Here is a 7,527-nt window from a genome sequence, read left to right on the forward strand (position 1 = left end):
GATCTGCCTAGAATTAAGACATATCTAGTACAAAAGCCTAGGCCAACTCTCTCTATTCATTGTGCACAAGCAAAGGAATAACAAGTTTGTGACCCTAATTGTCCCCACTGAATGTCCTCCAGCTGAAGGCAAGCCTGTATCCATGCTGCTGAGACACTGGTTTAGACAGCCATGATCACGATCATCTTTTGACGTTGGTGGGCACGGCCACCAGAAAGGGCAGGTCCTGCCCCTGCATCAGCATGCCACAAGCAGCTCCACAATGTCCAGTATCTGGGCTTTTCATATATTGAAATTCACTGTAATCCATGAGTCAGACCTGCACCTCACTAAGTGACAGTACTATAGATAAAACTAAAAGTCATACTTAAATCAGAAATGACTCAATAAAGCAGCAATTTCACCAATCCTGAGGGTTTTAAAAAAAAAAAAAAAAAAGATTCTGCTCTGGAAATTAGACTGTAGCTCACAGCATGGGAGAGATGAGAAGATGATCGCAGTAAAGGTGAAGTGCTCTCCAACAGCAGGAATCCCTGAAAACATTCTCTCTGACTCATTAGGAATTATTCTTAAGCTGAGCTGAGAAAATTGAGTCATAAATGACTCATCCACTTACCAGATGGGAGGAAAGCATATATGAAATTTGGGACTGCCACATGGTGAACATCATGAGCCACTACTGCTTGAACTGTGAGTCAGCTTCACTGCTTGCCACAAAATGGGGGACATACAGAGTGATGGTGCAGAAGCAACACACACCTCCACCTCATGGCTAGTCCCCATATTGAAGAGTATCACAAAGAAAAGGTGTTTAGGATATGACTTCCATCCCCATTTAGCTACCAAGCACAGATGTTAACTAGCCTTATCGAAATCAGGCTCACATCTTAACTCTTCCACAGTTGTAACAGGTAATCAATAAAAATTCAGGAGATGAAAAAGAGTTTGTCATGTCTGCTCTGTTGAAGGTAACTTCTTAGCCATTAAATATACATAGGTATTTTGCTACCTTGCAAAAGTACACATTAAAGGGTGGTGAGCAATGCCAGAAAACTGTAACTTTGCACATCATAATTGCACCAATAAAAGTGGAAAAACAAGGCAGAGATAAGACAACCGCCACTCATATTCAAAGACACTTGCCAAATTTCAGGATTTTTTCAGATACGTTGTCTCTTAGAATCAGAAATCTCAGATAGCTAGAGACTAATTTCAGAGTGTGTATTTACATCAATCCCTTAATTTAACCTTCCACTTTTCATAGTGAAAGCCTCTCTGTGCTGCCTGTGTACATGGTGGAAAGTCCATAACATCCAGCTCCTTCCTTGAAGCCCTAAGCAGTTTGCTCTAGGACAAGAGAGCTACTATAAATCAGCTTCAAGCTGGCATCTAAAAATACAAAGCATATAGCCATCCATCCTTTTTATGGCTTGATATCTGACAGCTCAAGGTTAGTCAAGAGCCCCTCAGCCCTGTCCTACTTACGTATTTACTAATGTCATAAGCAGTTTAGTCAGACACAGCTTTAAGTTTTTTGTCTTTAGTCCTACAGCCCAAACATTTCAGCTTGCCACCTGAGTGACTGCAGCAGCCTCCCTGGTGGTGAATTATTCTGCAGCTTTAGCAGAACAATATTCACGTGACATATTCTTGCATCAGGAGCTGAAGATGTAGCTTCTATGGTAATGAAAAGCATTTGGAAATCAGGGTCTACTGGGTGCCACTCAAGACCAGAATTTAAACCTCAGCTCCCTGTGGTCACTCTACAGATGGGTATCTCCTTCCAGTCATGATACAATTACTCCTACTGTAAATACAATACAGATTTTCATAATTCCATGTTCAAAATCTCCACATTATTAACTATCACATCCTCAGAAATCATCTTAACAGGTGTTCCAGAATGGCCTAATGCACCATAAAATTCAGAGCTATTTGCAGGAACACCTTATGCAGTTCCTGATAAAAGTATAGTGATCTAAGTAAGCATTAGCGTTTAAGTAAGTTCAGCTAGAGATGTTTTCACAGTACATAAGGAAAATTCAGGTTAGTTTTTGCTGGTCCATAACACCAAATAGCACTGCACATATTCTTACACATCCAAACGACTTCCCAAAGAACACCAGCATTGTTACATGCCATTTTTACACTTTTCCTTTGAAACATATGCAGAAAACTGGTATTTGTATGTATTTGCTCCTTTGATGGCATAATATCACAGCTACAAGGCAGCTGGTTTTCTTATCTGAGAACAACCCCCTCCTGGTACAGGTGGTCACCATCAACATCTAAGAGGCAATTTGTGTACAAGAATTTAAAGAGAAGATTGCTACCATAATATTCTTCTGCTTGGAAAAGACTCCTTATCAATATCTGAAGTACAAGTACTGCTTCTACTTTAAATTTAATAATAATGCTTAATGCCTAAAAATGTTAGTATTATTATCAGAGATCCAGACACATTCTTGAGCCTTCTCTTGCCTTTCTTCCATGGGGACAAATCCAAACTACTGATTTCCATGCTAAATACTTGAGTAAAGTTTGATTCAGATCAACTCGCCTTTATTTTTTTGGATGTATGTACTCATCAGGTGTTCCAAAAAAATATAGAGATTTTTATCTAGAACAGCAATTTCGTTAAGTAAACATAATCCTGGCTGAATCATTCCCTTTCATTCTTGAAAGAAAAGCCCTTAGTATTAACTAGAGTTCACTCTACTAATCCCAGGGATTTCTCTGTAGCTACAATCGAAAGTCTGAAGCTTAAATTGCAATTAAGTAGTTCCTCATTTCCTTGTGGAGGCCAATTTAACAAATGCAGCATGCAAGGTCTGATGGGAAGAAACATCTATAGTTACTGTGCTCAAACACAGCAACCTTGATAAGAAAATTCCAGGTAATTTTTCAGTTTACACCTATTAGGTTCGTTTCACTTTTTCATTCCAAGTCTTTCTGGCTTGGGAACAACAAGGGATATAGAAATGTGATCTTCACGGGTCACACTTGTCGGGAGTTTATTTAACCACCAGGCTAACAGGGAGAGGTGTCCCCAAGCACTCATTCAGGGCTTTTCTTTAAAGATGTTGCATTTTTTGCATAAAGGAAACAGAATGTACACAAGAACAGCCTAGCTTTATTACCCGGTAGCTGGATAGTGTCCTAGGAGACAGACAACTGCATTATCACTCAAAATGTGACTTCCATTGCCACTGTGTCAGCACTATTGTCTCACTTTGTGTTAAAAGTGCAACTTTTTATTTTAAAACGTCTGGGAACCAATCTGCCAGATAAATGAACCACTGAAGCTGCTCATTCAGCCCTGGTTTCAAACAAGAAGGTCTGCTGAATTTCAGTTTGCTTAGCAGTCTACTGCTAAACTATCCCAAAGTATGGTGTCTGATTAAAGCACAGTTCCAGGGGCCAAAAGATCTGAAAACTATGGTTTTTGCATTCTCCCATTGAGCCCTACATCAAAATAAATTTTCCTGTTTGCCCTTTGGCTTCCTTATCTGTGAAAAACTCAACTGTAACGCAATTCAAAATCCTTGGGAATGGAATACAAGGAGATAACATTGCTTTTTAACTGTATGCGTAAAAATGTTAGAAATACAGATTTACAGGAACTGTCATAATAACAATTAATTTCTCTTTGACTGCTAAAAAAAGTTAGTCTAGTTAAAAATCTTTAAAGAGTCATTGAAAGACATCAATCACATCACAAAAGTTATCCCTCTGGCAGAAACTCCTAAAAGAACTGAAGTCTGGCTTCCTGAGTTAGTCTGTTCCTCTCTCTTGTCCTAAAGACAAGCCTGCAAGTGAGTTTTCCTCACTTTTACTTTAAGGTATCAGAAATTGAGTGACTGCAAAACGAAATGGAGTTTCTTTAAAGAGTGGAGTATGTTTTACTAGAGAACAGGTACTACAAAACCGGCCAGTGTGAGCCAAGTCACCTCCTATAGCTATCTGGAATGAACATATGCTGCTGAGATTAAATGCAGTCCTTTATACGGCCACAGAAAATACATAAAGCTACAGGCTCTAAGGTCTCCTACTGTTGATAATGACTCATATCCTGTATTTTTCACATAAGACAGCAAGTTCCAGCTATTTATGGTACAGCCCATTAAAAATTTCTTTTCATGAAGAAAAAATGCTGTCAGTTGCCATTCAGGAGTTGATGTAGGAGGCCAGCTAGCATGTTACAGAAATTACCAGAGAAAAATACTATAATCACAAAAGAGCCAAATGTTTCCTCTTAAACCCTTTCAGATAGCAGATGCATAGTCATAAGCAGAATCCTTTGTCTCTGAAGATTTTGTTCATGCACAGATCACCCTAGAAAAAATTAAAAAAGATGGGTGGAAAAATATGGTATTGATTTCAGTCCACTTAGTTTTATGCTCTTTCCCCCACCCTGTACCAAAATGTAGGATGTGAACATACCTACACCATTGTGGAACGCGATGAGGAAGGAGCAGAGTGTGTTTGTGCGCCTGTTGCTGACTCACGTTATACTCAACATCTTGCAGGCAAAATCAGGAAGACTTCTTAAATGCAAAGCTACAATTTACATTAGTCTAATGAAATCATCAAAGAATGATCTGTCCAGTTAAAATGTGATACTAACATTTATAGATCAAATTTTACTGAGTCAAAACTGATATACACAAGCTTTCTACTATCTACCCATTTCTCTGGTGTTATGCTCAGCTTTTCACTGTCCCTTTTGGTCCTAAGGTCAGTCACCAGCTTACAGGAACACTGTAGTGAGACCTCAGTGTCCCAGATCTTCACTGTGAGGAGTATGATGGTGGTGAGGTGATGTTTATGGTGTGGGGAGGGAGAGTCCACCCTTTTGCAAGAAGTGTGATATGACACAGATGTTTTCTTATTCCTCATCCTATAGACCACTTGGTGCTATTTTTATACATTTTCTAACATGTTTTTACACCTTATTCTTTCACCAAGTGTTTCTACCTGGTGGTTATTTCCTATAAATATTTTATACAATGGGAAAAAAGTCAACTACAGAATTACTATGCTACAGGAACTTAAAATAAAACCCATAGTTATTGCTGTCAAATTTCAGTTGTGAACCAACTCAGCAGTCTATAAAAAATATTTAAAGACATTTCTAGGTAAAAGTGCTGACTTTTCCCCACACAAATAGATGCCTTGCTTTTCAGTTACAATTTTTGATTGATTTATTGTATCCAGATGCTAAACACTGTTCATATTTCACTACACATACAACAAGAGTTCCCAGTTGTACAATGTAATTAATATCAAAGTAGTCCCTGATTGCTAAGAAATGGTTTATAAAGTCAAAACGGCCCTTTAAAAATATCACCAGGCAGTAAATTTTACAAGTGCTGAGCTTCAGGCATGTGGAAAATTAGGTGTTAGGAGACTTGAGTATGATATTGATTGATCTCTCCAGAGTCATATTCTGCCATCATTCCCTGGGAATCAACAGGAATTTTGAATGAAAATCAATATCAGGATATTATGCCGTGAGTAAATGCCTCAGGGATGATGTATATAGTGAAAAAAATGTTGAGATCACTCAAGACAGGATTAGTGACAGTATAAACACAATCTAATACAGGAACTGCAGATCTCCTGTTGCAAGGAAACATTCACAGAATCACAGAATGATCACAGATGATGTGTGTTCTCACTTTGGCATTACTTACATGATCAAGTCTTAATAGGGATGGATAGTTTAGTAAACACTTCTGTCATAAAAGTGGTAGCCAAACACCTGGCACAGGTTTCCCAGACAGGTTACAGAGTTCCTATTGATGCAGATATCCAGATCCCAACTAGACATGGTCCTGGGCAACCTGTATAGGTGACCCACCTTGTCAGAGGAGGTGGAAATCAGTTCTCAGGTCCCCCTACACAACCACTCCATTTTCTGGTACTCTGCAAGATTCTTGACTGTGGAATGGTCACAAAGGGAAGGATTTCTGGAGGTCTTTAGTCCAAATTGCTGCTCAAGGCAGGGTCAGCTATGAGGTCAGTTTGCTCAGGGGGATATCCTGTTTAATTTTTCCAAAACTGAATTTGCAAATGACTCCTCTGAGCTACATGTACATTAGCAGAGAAACTGGCACACTGCCACAACTGATGCACAGTCTACTGCTGACCTGGAGGAAATATGCTGAAACTGCCAGCACAGAGGTCCACAGAAAGCTTGGGATTCAAAATGCTTCTGAACTACTACGAAATTTCCTGGATCATTGTTACAGCACATACACATGAGACAATGAATCCCAATTAATTAGTGCACAACACTGCACTCTGTGAGATATATCTGAAATACCTGTTCTATGCTTTAGAGAATGCCATTCTCTGACATAATAAATAACTTTATTGCAGCAATAAAGCAGTTTCTGTGGCTTGGACTTCAAGGCTCAGACTTTAAGGTTTCTTGCTCCAAATAGATGTGCAGTCTGGCACACAGAGACTCAACCTGATACTTTTCTGCCAGGTATTAATCAGAGTAATGTCTTTAAAGTAAACTTTTTCTGACTCATGTGTTTGGCCAAAGCATGTTCAGCTCAAGAGAAACACTAGGCAAAGAGCAGGAACAGGACAGAGACGTTCTGCTGAGGGCCAGGACTGCTTCTGCTTCTGGCCAGATTATTCTGGAGATGTAAACCAAAATTATTACATAACACCTAGGAATCCTAACACATACCCATATCCTACTGAAGACTCATCACAACAGTTTCACATCTGGAAAAAATCAACTGAGGAGAAACAGTAACAAGTCAAGAAGCGTTTAGCAAAAATCCTCCAGAAACTTCTAAAGTTTACAACAGCCCCAGTATGAAAAAAATCAGGTAGCATCTGAATGTTTGCAAAATCGGCAGAGGCAGGTTAAATAAGTCAAAACTGGTTTGTTTTTTATTAAAAAGAAAAATAAATAAAAGCGAAACAAAAAAGCAATCATACTCCCCCAGAAAAAAAAAAAAGAAAATCAAACAAAGCCACCCAAAGCCACCACCCACCCCATTCACAGGTCACTGTAACCTTTTCAGATGCCAGTCCCACGCTAAAAAATTGAAAATAGCGATGTGCATAATTTGATTAAACTTTTATATTTATTTCATTTGTTCTTTATTCCCTGGATGTGAGGAAGAAATTTTTTGCAATGAGTATGGTAAAACATTGGAACAGGTTGCCCAGCGGTCGTGGATGCGCCATCACTGTGGACACTCAAGGCCAAGCTGGATGTGGTTCCGGGCAACCTGATCTAGTGGGAGATTTCCCTGCTCATGGCAGAGGGTTCGAACTAGGTGACCTTTGAAGGTCCCTTCCAACCCAAACTATTCTATGATTCTACTTCATACAGGCCATTATCAATAGCTTAGGTATTATGATGCAAAATTTCTGCTAAAAAAGCCTGTGCTCATGTGCTCGCAAGGAAATGTGCAAATGCAAACTTGATGCCTCAGAGCATACAGCCAATAGAAATAAGAGTCAAACAAGTGGCCACAGAAAGGAGAATAATCCACG

Source organism: Pezoporus flaviventris, unplaced genomic scaffold, assembly GCF_033815535.1.
Source record: "Pezoporus flaviventris isolate CSIRO_AGI_PZ_B2104156 unplaced genomic scaffold, CSIRO_AGI_Pfla_v1 ptg000001l, whole genome shotgun sequence".
Classification (NCBI taxonomy): domain Eukaryota; kingdom Metazoa; phylum Chordata; class Aves; order Psittaciformes; family Psittacidae; genus Pezoporus; species Pezoporus flaviventris.